This window comes from Coregonus lavaretus (assembly GCF_964263955.1).
Source record: "Coregonus lavaretus genome assembly, contig: HAP1_SCAFFOLD_55, whole genome shotgun sequence".
NCBI lineage: Eukaryota > Metazoa > Chordata > Actinopteri > Salmoniformes > Salmonidae > Coregonus > Coregonus lavaretus.
Window position 1 is genome coordinate 3,068,317 of NW_028161934.1, and position 12,950 is coordinate 3,081,266.

The 12,950-nt window shown below is 44.4% G+C and overlaps 1 long non-coding RNA gene across 1 annotated transcript; it reads left to right on the plus strand.

The window, feature by feature from the left end:
• The first annotated feature begins 11,139 nt into the window (after positions 1 to 11,139).
• Positions 11,140 to 12,930, plus strand: LOC311119867. The gene is made up of 3 exons (XR_014612036.1): positions 11,140 to 11,229; positions 11,440 to 11,703; positions 12,868 to 12,930. It is a non-coding gene; the product is annotated as an uncharacterized lncRNA (long non-coding RNA).
• Positions 12,931 to 12,950: the final 20 nt, after the last annotated feature.

Below are 12,950 nucleotides of genomic sequence, written 5' to 3' on the forward strand. Positions count from 1 at the left end.
GCTTCTCCTCTCCTGCCTGGGTCTCCCCTTCATCGCCCTCCGGTAACGGACGGCCTCCTCCTCCGTTATCGTCCCCCAACCGAGGAGGACATCTACCAACGTTACCTCCGGCGTTTGCTCCTGGAAACGCTGCTTGGTCCTGTTTTGGTGGGATCTTCTGTCACGATCGTCGTAACGAGTGGACCAAGGCGCAGCGTGAAATGCGTACATCTTTTATTGAGTACTATTAACAATAACAAAACAACAAAACGGAACGTGAAGTCCTCGGTCATAAACACAAACCTACACGGAACAAGATCCCACAAATGACAAGTGCACAACAGGCTGCCTAAGTATGGTTCCCAATCAGAGACAACAAGACACAGCTGCCTCCGATTGGGAACCACCCCGGCCAACACAGAAATACACGATCTAGAAAAGAACACATAGAAAACAAAACATAGACACTACACATAGAAACTAACACCCTGGCTCAACATATAAGAGTCCCCAGAGCCAGGGCGTGACAGTACCCCCCCCCCAAAGGCGCGGACTGCGACCGCGCCAACTAAACTCAACAGGGGAGGGGCCAGGTGGGCATTCCGCCTCGGAGGCGGATCCGGCTCCGGGCGTGACCACCACCCTCTAACTAACCCCCCGTAGCGCCCCTGGTCTGGTCCCGCTGGCTGGAGCTGGACTGGACATCGGTGGAGCGGATTGCTTAGGCTCCGGTGTGGAGCAGCTGACCGGTACCTGACCAGGCACCGGTGAAACAGGCACGGGCTGTGCCAGACTGACGACGCGCACCACAGGCTTGGTGCGGGGAGCAGGAATGGGCCGGACCGGGCTGACGACACACACCACTGGCTTGGTGCGGGGAGCAGGAACGGGCCGGACCGGGCTGACGACGCGCACCACTGGCTTGGTGCGGGGAGCACGAACGGGCCGGACTGGGCTGGCGGCGCGCACCACTGGCTTGGTGCGGGGAGCAGGAACGGGCCGGACCGGGCTGACGACGCGCACCACTGGCTTGGTGCGGGGAGCAGGAACAGGCCGGACCGGGCTGGCGACGCGCACCACTGGCTTGGTGCGGGGAGCAGGAACAGGCCGGACCGGGCTGGCGACGCGCACCACTGGCTTGGTGCGGGGAGCAGGAACAGGCCGGACCGGGCTGGCGACGCGCACCACTGGCTTGGTGCGGGGAGCAGGAACAGGCCGGACCGGGCTGGCGACGCGCACCACAGGCTTGGTGCGAGGGACAGGAACAGACCGGGCCGGGCTGGCGACGCGCACCACAGGCTTGGTGCGAGGGGCAGGAACAGGCCGGGCCGGGCTGGCGACGCGCACCCCAGGCTTGGTGCGAGGGGCAGGAACAGGCCGGGCCGGGCTGGCGACGCGCACCACAGGCTTGGTGCGAGGGGCAGGAACAGGCCGGGCCGGGCTGGCGACGCGCACCACAGGCTTGGTGCGAGGGGCAGGAACAGGCCGGGCCGGGCTGGCGACGCGCATCACAGGCTTGGTGCGAGGGACAGGAACAGGCCGGACCGTACTGGGAACACACAACCCAGGCTTGGTGCGAGGGGCAGGAACAGGCCGGGCCGGGCTGGCGACGCGCACCACAGGCTTGGTGCGAGGGGCAGGAACAGGCCGGGCCGGGCTGGCGACGCGCACCACAGGCTTGGTGCGAGGGGCAGGAACAGGCCGGGCCGGCTGGCGACGCGCATCACAGGCTTGGTGCGAGGGACAGGAACAGGCCGGACCGTACTGGGAACACACACCACTGGCCTTGTGCGGGGATCAGTAACGGGCCGGACCAGACTGGTAACACACCCCAGTACCTCTCGCCGTGCCTCTGCACTCTCCTTCCCTCTAATGACCAATGGCCCCCGTAACCTGGGGGCCTTCTCTCCTAGTCCACAATCTCGCCCTGTAGCTGCCTCCAGCAGCCCCGTCGTCCATGCCGTGTGCCCCCCCAAAATGTTTTATTGGGGTTGCCTCTCGCCTGTCCGACGACGGCCCGGTTGGCGCCGCTTCTCCTCTCCTGCCTGGGTCTCCCCTTCATCGCCCTCCGGTAACGGACGGCCTCCTCCTCCGTTATCGTCCCCCAACCGAGGAGGACATCTACCAACGTTACCTCCGGCGTTTGCTCCTGGAAACGCTGCTTGGTCCTGTTTTGGTGGGATCTTCTGTCACGATCGTCGTAACGAGTGGACCAAGGCGCAGCGTGAAATGCGTACATCTTTTATTGAGTACTATTAACAATAACAAAACAACAAAACGGAACGTGAAGTCCTCGGTCATAAACACAAACCTACACGGAACAAGATCCCAAGTGGGATCTTCCCAAGGGACAAGTGCACAACAGGCTGCCTAAGTATGGTTCCCAATCAGAGACAACAAGACACAGCTGCCTCCGATTGGGAACCACCCCGGCCAACACAGAAATACACGATCTAGAAAAGAACACATAGAAAACAAAACATAGACACTACACATAGAAACTAACACCCTGGCTCAACATATAAGAGTCCCCAGAGCCAGGGCGTGACACCAATGACTGTGGCGTTACTATATTTTTCAACCCTCTTGTTATCTGTCCTCTTTCCCCATCAGCGAGACTCTAGTCCAATTGATGACAACTTCTCAGGCTTTGGTACAAGTGCTCCCTTCATCAACCTCTATAATTTGCGTCAGATTGATGGCTGTTGTGTTGAGATGCCAGTAGAGAGGCCTATTGGTATGGTCAAATTATATTCTAGGATTTGAATAGGGATGTTTTACAACTTTCCTTCTTGTGTAATAGCTTGACTGGCTTAAACCCTTGGCTTCTATAAGGAAGGTAGGCCTCTTGTATAAGTGCTCCAAAAATATGTTAATACATTTGTTGTAAAGCTCGTTACTGACGTGTTGGTTGTCAAGAAGAGGCATGACAGGAAGCCAGCTGTGCATCCCCATTTTAGCCTCTCAGTACATCTAGTTAGTGTCAACCACAGACATCACACTCTGTTTCACACAGCCAATAAGGTCCTCTATCAAACCTCTCGCTCTCTCTTCACTCTGTAAGTCCACGTGATAATATCTTATACCTTACCATTCTACTTTTAATCAGTGATTTCTTACGCGGAACGAATGTTTGCATGTAAACCTAATTGTAAAATACACATCTGTGGTGTGGTTTCATATATTTCATTTTATTTAGTTTAATTATGTTTAGTTGAAATATGTAGAAGAGTCAAGGATATGTTGTGTCCCTTGGTTACAAAACAACAATGCTATAGTCATGATAAGGAGAATAAAATAGGTTTGAAACAATTTATGGAAAAACAGTGCTACACATCTGTTAGAATAAGTGACCCCCTGCCCCTCCACCGCTGAGTTGCAGTATGAGGTGTAATCTACATAATATTAACCATCTACTCTATTAACGAGGGAACTGATCTGTAGGCCTATGTGACGTCATTAGTTGTCCTGCATCAACAAGACAGTGTCATGCATGTTCATGTCTTACTAATATGTGTAAAAAAAGATATATACAGTGGGGGAAAAAAGTATTTAGTCAGCCACCAATTGTGCAAGTTCTCCCACTTAAAAAGATGAGAGAGGCCTGTCATTTTCATCATAGGTACACGTCAACTATGACAGACAAATTGAGAAATGTTTTTCCAGAAAATCACTTTGTAGGATTTGTAATGAATTTATTTGCAAATTATGGTGGAAAATAAGTATTTGGTCACCTACAAACAAGCAAGATTTCTGGCTCTCACAGACCTGTAACTTCTTCTTTAAGAGGCTCCTCTGTCCTCCACTCGTTACCTGTATTAATGGCACCTGTTTGAACTTGTTATCAGTATAAAAGACACCTGTCCACAACCTCAAACAGTCACACTCCAAACTCCACTATGGCCAAGACCAAAGAGCTGTCAAAGGACACCAGAAACAAAATTGTAGACCTGCACCAGGCTGGGAAGACTGCATCTGCAATAGGTAAGCAGCTTGGTTTGAAGAAATCAACTGTGGGAGCAATTATTAGGAAATGGAAGACATACAAGACCACTGATAATCTCCCTCGATCTGGGGCTCCACGCAAGATCTCACCCCGTGGGGTCAAAATGATCGAACGGTGAGCAAAAATCCCAGAACCACACGGGGGGACCTAGTGAATGACCTGCAGAGAGCTGGGACCAAAGTAACAAAGCCTACCATCAGTAACACACTACGCCGCCAGGGACTCAAATCCTGCAGTGCCAGACGTGTCCCCCTGCTTAAGCCAGTACATGTCCAGGCCCGTCTGAAGTTTGCTAGAGTGCATTTGGATGATCCAGAAGAGGATTGGGAGAATGTCATATGGTCAGATGAAACCAAAATAGAACTTTTTGGTAAAAACTCAACTCGTCGTGTTTGGAGGACAAAGAATGCTGAGTTGCATCCAAAGAACACCACACCTACTGTGAAGCATGGGGGTGGAAACATCATGCTTTGGGGCTGTTTTTCTGCAAAGGGACCAGGACGACTGATCCGTGTAAAGGAAAGAATGAATGGGGCCATGTATCGTGAGATTTTGAGTGAAAATCTCCTTCCATCAGCAAGGGCATTGAAGATTAAACGTGGCTGGGTCTTTCAGCATGACAATGATCCCAAACACACCGCCCGGGCAACGAAGGAGTGGCTTCGTAAGAAGCATTTCAAGGTCCTGGAGTGGCCTAGCCAGTCTCCAGATCTCAACCCCATAGAAAATCTTTGGATGGAGTTGAAAGTCCGTGTTGCCCAGCGACAGCCCCAAAACATCACTGCTCTAGAGGAGATCTGCATGGAGGAATGGGCCAAAATACTAGCAACAGTGTGTGAAAACCTTGTGAAGACTTACAGAAAATGTTTGACCTGTGTCATTGCCAACAAAGGGTATATAACAAAGTATTGAGAAACTTTTGTAATTGACCAAATACTTATTTTCCACCATAATTTGCAAATAAATTCATTAAAAATCCTACAATGTGATTTTCTGGATTTTTTTTCTAATTTTGTCTGTCATAGTTGACGTGTACCTATGATGAAAATTACAGGCCTCTCTCATCTTTTTAAGTGGGAGAACTTGCACAATTGGTGGCTGACTAAATACTTTTTTCCCCCACTGTAGTTCCCTGTCTTAGAGAGAGGGGCACTGATCTGTAGGCCTATGTGACATCATTAGTTGTCCTGCATCAAAAAGACTGTGTCATGTATGTTCATATCTTACTAATATGTGTAAAATATATATATTTCCTGAGCTCTCTTATATCTCCTAGATATAGGACAGCCACTTCTAAACCTTATTCGTTATGATGTCTTTTTTGACTGTCTTTTTTGCCATTTATGAATGTGTTATTCAATGAGTTTCCATGGGATTTGGTACTAAAGGCCAAATTCAATATTTTATCAAATTAAATTAAATAAAGATACCTAAAGCAGTCTTAAAATTCTGAATCAAAAAGCTAAATTATCTATGATATGACCATCTTAAAATAATTCCATATGTCAGCTTATAACTATATCAGCTACTTGAGCCCTGACTACTTAAATACTTTAAGAACTCACACTTCCTGTTTCTATGCACTGACAGTAAGTTGACTTACAGTACAAGACCTCCCCCCTTCACTTCACTCTGTAAGTACGCTTGACTTGTATATCTTGTAATATTGTGCTTGATAGATTTAGTGATAAACCATATATTCTGATAAAGACAGGGACCCAGGTATCAATGCTATAGTCAGGATTATGAGAATATAACAGATCTGAAGCAATTAATGAATAATGTCTACAGTGTAAACAGTGCTACAGACAGATCTATTCAATAAGTCAGTGTTTCCCTGTGTGGTCCTCTGTAGCTCAGCTGGTAGAGCACGGCGCTTGTAACGCCAAGGTAGTGGGTTGGAACCACCCATACACAAAAATGTATGCACGCATGACTGTAAGTCGCTTTGGATAAAAGCGTCTGCTAAATGGCATATTATATTATATTATATTATATTATTATATTATATTATATTATATATTTATATTATATTATATTTCCCAACCCTGGTCCCAACAGTACACATTTTCATTGTAGGACAAACACACCTCATTCAACTCATTGAGGGCTTGATGTTGACTCAGGTGTGTTTGTCCAGGGTTACAATGTAAATGTGTACTGTTGGGGGTACTGGAAGACCAGGGTTGGGAAACACTGCAATGTGTGATTGTTCACCTCTCATTTGATGTATAAGGTGTATTTATTCTCCAGCTATAGTTAGTTATGTTGCTAAGACTACAGGATGAGAGATGGTTTGAGTCACATTGATGGCTGTTGTGTTGTTGAGATGCCAGTAGAGAGTGCTGTGGTACAATACACTGGAAACACCAGGTTTTACTGCAGCTGGTGGGACCTTTGTGATTCTAAGACTGCAGGGTTGGAGACAAACAATGGCCTTGAGAACAGCAGGAAGTGTGTTGATGGTCTGTCTCTGGTCTGTGGCAGGTATGGGCTCATTCATTGGTTACCTTCTTTCTCTGTATTGTTCAATCTACATACAGTGCCTTCAGAAAGTATCCACACCCCTTGACTTGTTTTCACATTTTGTTGTGTCACAGCCTGAATTTAAAATGGATTACATTGAGATTGTGTGTCACTGGCCTACACACAATACCCCATAATTTCAAAGTGGAATTATGTTTTTAGAAAGTTTTACAAATTAATAAAACATGAAAAGCTGAAATGTCTTGAGTCAATAAGTATTCAACCCCTTTGTTATGGCAAGCATAAATAAGTTCAGGAGTAAAAATGTACTTAACAAGTCACACAATAAGTTGCATGGACTCACTCTGTGTGCAATAATAGTGTTTAACATTATTTTTAAATGACTACCTCATCTCTGTACCCCACACATACAATTATCTGTTAGGTCCCTCAGTTACTGACACATCAGAAAAGAGCAGTGAGTTGATGTGATTTAGTTATATAAGATTCCAGTGGAAGTAATTGAACTTTCTGTTTATGTCCTGAAAGAAGAGGCCATCTAAAGTTGTGGACTTTTCATTTAGGCCTAATTAGCCATTCAAAGGAGAAGAATGTTACCGTGACAACGTTGTAGACTACTTCTATTATTTTTGTCCCTGCCAGCCCTCATACAGACTCCATGAACACAGTAACGGCTGTCATTCTTTATTTTGGTTTGTTTGTTTGTTATTGTGATATCGGAGATAAATGCTGTAAGACTGCTAGGTTGTATTGCTATGTTTTCATTGGTTGTCTTCAAGCTAGACTACACGTGCACGTGAGGTAGGTTACAGTAGGCTATTCTGTGAACTGTGAAATTGTGCCTGTTGTGTTGTTGCTTTGTCACGATCGTTGAGAGACGGGTCAGACCAAGGTGCAGCGTGGTATGCGTACATATTTATTAATGAAGATAAACACTTGACAAAACAACAAACGCAACGTAACGTAACGTCACGTCCTATGGGCTATACTCACAACAAGCCAAACCGGAACACAAAACAAGATCCCACAACAAAGGTAGGCAACCAGGCTACTTAAGTATGATCCCCAATCAGAGACAACGAGCGACAGCTGCCTCTGATTGGGAATCACACCCGGCCAAACATAGAAATACAAATACTAGATCCTAAACATAGAATCTAATAACATAGATCTCAACAGAAACTCACACCCTGACCCAACCAACAAGAGTTCTCTCGATCAGGGCGTGACATGCCTAAAACTGCCTATATATTTTCATTATTTTAAAGCAGAACTGTCTTTTCATTACAACTGCCTTGGGGTAGGGGGCCTAACCTGGGATGTATTGCAGGTGGATGCTCCATGATATTAACCACATAATCTGAGGGGCTGTATACAGTGAGTTATTTAACTTTTTACCCTATACCATTAGGAAAGGTGCAACTACTACTAAGTACTGTGGTGAGGTTAAATGTGTTCGGCAACAGGGACACAGCTCTGTTAGTTGCTAAACCTCCCAAGGCTGATCTAAGAAAAACCCTACAAAAACAGCTATTTCCTACCTGTTACACACTCTTAATATTTTTCAAGCCCATATGGAAAAATGTATGCGCACATGACTGTAAGTCGCTTTGGATAAAAGCGTCTGCTAAATGGCATATTATTGTTTTATTATTATAAGCATGGTGGTGGCTGCATCACGTTATGGGTATGCTTGTCAAAGGCAAGGTCTTGGCAGTTTTTTAGGATAAAAATAAACGGAATAAAGCTAAGCACAGGCAATATCCTAGAGGAAAACCTGGTTCAGTCTGCTTTCCAACAGACACTTCGAGACAAATCCACCTTTCAGCAGGACAGTAACTTAAAACACAAGGCTGGAGTTAATCACTAAGACAACATTGAATGTGCCTGAGTGGCCTAGATACAGTTTTGAATTAAATCGGCTTGAAAATCTATGCATTATTTGGAATATGGCTGTCTAGCAATGATCAACAACCAACTTGACAGAGCTTGAAGAATTACAAAAATTATAATGTGCAAATATTGTACAATCCAGGTGTTCTAAGCTCTTAGATGTAATTGTTGGCAAAGGTTCTTCTACAAAGTATTGACTCAGGGGTGTGAATACTTATGTAAATGAGATATTTCTGTATTTCATTTTCAATAAATGTGTAAACATTTCTAAAAACATGTTTTCACTTTGTCATTATGGGGTATTGTGTGTATTTGTATTTGTATTTATTATAGATCCCCATTAGCTGCTGCCAAGGCAGCAGAGACTCTTCCTGGGGTCCAGCAAAATTAAGGCAGTTATATATTTTTAAAACATTCCAATACATTCCTAACAGATTTCACAACATATTAAGTGTGTGCCCTCAGGCCTCTACTATACTACCACATATATATAACACAAAATCCATGTGTACATGTGTGTATAGTGCATATGTTATTGTGTGTTTGTATGCATGTGTCTATGTTTGTGTTGCTTCACAGTCCCCGCTGTTCCATAAGGTGTGTTTTTTTTCTGTTTTTTAAATATAATTTTACTGCTGGCATGAGTTACCTAATGTGGAATAGAGTTCCATGTAGTCATGGCTCTATATAGTACTGTGCGCCTCCCATAGTCTGTTCTGGACTTGGCACTGTGAAGAGACCTCTGGTGGCATGTAGATGGGTGAGAGAAAAAATGTATGTAATCCATTTAGAATTTAGGCTGTAACACAACAAAAATGTGGAATAAGTCAAGGGGTATGAATACTTTCTGAAGGTACTGTATATATTATATGTCTACCTATAGTACACTAGAATAACCAAGGTAAGCTAGCTTTACAATAGGCCCACATACATAAACAATTCAGGACAAGAATCCAAAGTAGCAGTCTTTCACACCTCACTGAGTGACACTTCTCTATGGATTCCATTGAAACTCAACTCAGCAACTACAGCAACAAAGTGTGGCCAAAAAAGCCAAGTTATGGTGTCTCCTACCAACACAATGTGGGGACAGAGGGCAACACTGACCTGTAACACCACCTGTACTCTGAGTGACAACCCCAACCCCACCTACATCTGGTACAAGAACGGCCAACGTCTAGATGAACCCGCCTTCCAACAATACTCTGTTATCAGTTATTTTACAAACAGTTACTCCTGTGCTGTAAAAGGCCACGAGGATCTCCTCTCTCCTGCAGTGTGTGTCTAAATACAATTACAGTATTTTTTGCAAAAGATTATTCATATTTTTTAAGTTTGCAAAGTTTGAATCTTACTACGATTATTACTATCACTAAAGTTGTATTGTTCAGTCCTGAATGAACTGATTTGAAAGATAATTGACTAATTTCTTAAACTCATTGATGGGTTACTTTTGTCTTTTAGGTGTTCTGGGTAAGACCTGTTTCAACGTGACTTACCTCCATCAGAGTATCTGTGCCTTGAAGGGGTCAACAGTGGAACTGCCCTGCACATATCAACATCCAAGTAATCATACAGTCTCAGAATCAAACTGGTACATCCAAGAGAAACTTGATGAGGAGCCTAAAACTCTGAGCTCGGTGCCAGAGTATGCAGGTCGTGCGGAGTTCGGTGGGGATAAGAAGAAAGACTGCACCCTGAGAATCACAGACCTGAGAGAGAGTGACTCAGCTGAGTACTGGTTCACATTCAAGACTCAGACACAACGCTATTGGTATCATTTCCTTCAAAGAGAGACACATGTCAGGCTGTCTGTCACAGGTACACTAGTGTGTGATGCTTTATCAGTTACATTCAAGTATTTCGACCTTAATAGGAATGACAGTCTACAGTGCATTCGGAAAGTATTCAGACCCCTTCCCTTTTTCCACATTTTGTTACGTTACAGCCTTATTCTAAAATGGATTAAATAAAACATTTTCCTCATCAATCTACACACTATACCCCATAATGACAAATGCAAAAACAGGTTTTTAGATTTTGAGCATCGTGTTTCCATTGATCATCCTTGAGATGTTTCTTTAACTTGACTGAAGTCTAAATTTGGTCAATTCTATTGATTGAACATGATTTGAAAAGGCACACACCTGTCTATATAACATGTCTATATAATATGACAGTGCATGTCAGAGCAAAAACCAAGCCATGAGGTCGAAGGAATTGCCCATAGAGCTCCGAGACAGGATTTTGTCGAGGAAAAGATCTGGGGAAATGTCTGCAGCATTGAAGGTCCCCAAGAACACAGTGGCCTCCATCATCCTTAAATGGAAGAAGTTTGGAACCACCAAGACCCTTCCTAGAGCTGGTTGCAAAAATGTCTAAAAATATGTTTTTGCTTTGTCATTATGGGGTATTGTGTGTAGATTGATGAGGTGGGGGGGGGGGGGGGGAAACAATTTAATCCATTTTGGAATAAGGCTGTTACATAACAAAATGTGGAAAAAGTCAAGGGGTCTGAATACTTTCCGAATGCATTGAATATAATGAATGTTTTGCTTCATATGATTAGAATTGACGTCAACTAATGTAATACGGTATGTTTTTAATCGCAGGTCTGCAGGTGAAGGTGTCTTCTGCCACGGTGACAGAAGGAAAGGCAGTGTTACTGACCTGTAGAACCACCTGTAATCTGACTGACAACCCCAACCCCACCTACATCTGGTACAAGAACGGACAACTTGTAAACAACCAAGATAACTACCTGTTCCTAGACCCAGTCAGCGGAGAGGATGCAGGCAGATATTCCTGTAATACAAAAGGGTATGAGAATCTCTACTCTCCTGAAGAGACTCTCACTGTCATTTGTGAGTATTTGTAAATAAATGACAGTTTTATATAATGAAACTTCATTTGTACTGTGCGTGCTCTCGTATTTAGTTGAGTTTTTTAAACTTCTGAAGGATGTCACGTGTTTCCAAGACAGAGGACCAGAGATCTAGTCTCAGAACATATTGTTGAAGTGGCAGCATGATGTCGGCTGTGTACTCTTACCCCTCTGTCTTCCTCAACACCAGATGCTCCAAAGAACACCTCAGTGTCAGTCAGTCCCTCTGGTGAAATAGTGGAGCGAAGTTCAGTGACTCTGACCTGCAACAGTGATGCCAACCCACCTGTGGACAAATACACCTGGTACAAGAAGAACGTAACCTCACCAAAAGCATCAGGACAGAGTTACAGCATCACTAACATCAGCTCTGAGGACAGTGGAGAATACTACTGTGAGGCAGTGAATGAAGTTGGAGCGAAGAATTCTACATCTCAATGGATCATTATAGCAGGTCAAATATGATTTAATCATTAGCATATTTTAATCTACAGTCGTGGTCAAAAGTTTTGAGAATGACACAAGTATTGGTCTTCACAAAGTTCGCTGCTTCAGTGTTATGAGATATTGTTGTCAGATGTTACTATGGTATACTGAAGTATAATTACAAGCATTCCATAAGTGTCAAAGGCTTTTATTGACAATTACATTAAGTTTATGCAAAGAGTCAATATTTGCAGTGTTGACCCTTCTTTTTCAAGACCTCTGCAATCTGCCCTGGCATGCTGTCAATTAACTTCTGGGCCACATCCGTACTGATGGCAGCCCATTCTTGCATAATCAATACTTGGAGTTTGTCAGAATTTTGCAGAATATCAGTCTGTCCCTGATGTTTTTCCTGGAGAGAAGTGGCTTCTTTGCTGCCCTTCTTGACACCAGGCCATCCTCCAAAAGTATTCGCCTCACTGTGCGTGCAGATGCACTCACAACTGCCTGCTGCCATTCCTGAGCAAGCTCTGCACTGGTGGTGCCCCGATCCCGCAGCTGAAACAACTTTAGGAGACGGTCCTGGCGCTTGCTGGACTTTCTTGGGTGCCCTGATGCCGTCTTCACAACAATTGAACCTCTCTCCTTGAAGTTTTTGATGATCCGATAAATGGTTGATTTAGGTACAATCTTACTAGCAGCAATATCCTTGCCTGTGAAGCCCTTTTTGTGCAAAGCAATGATGATGGCACGTGTTTCCTTGCAGGTAACCATGGTTAACTGAGGAAGAACAATGATTTCAAGCACCACCCTCCTTTTAAAGCTTCCAATCTGTTATTCTAACTCAATCAGCATGACAGAGTGATCTCCAGCCTTGTCCTCGTCAACATTCTCACCTGTGTTAACGAGAGAATCAGTGACATGTCAGCTGGTCCTTTTATGGCAGGGCTGAAATGCAGTGGAAATGTTTTTTGGGGATTAAGTTAATTTTCATGGCAAAGAGGGACTTTGCAATTAATTGCAATTCATCTGATCACTCTTCATGACATTCTGGAGTATATGCAAATTGCCATCATCAAAACTGAGGCAGCAGACTTTGTGAAAATTAGTATTTGTGTCATTCTCAAAACTTTTGGCCACGACTGTACACTATATGATAACACATGAATTCATGTTGTCCATGTTGGTTTAGGGAAACAAACATCTGTGAAGAATGCAGCTATAGGTATCACAGTGGTTGTTCTGGTTCTCATCCTCTGTCTCTCTGGCTTCATG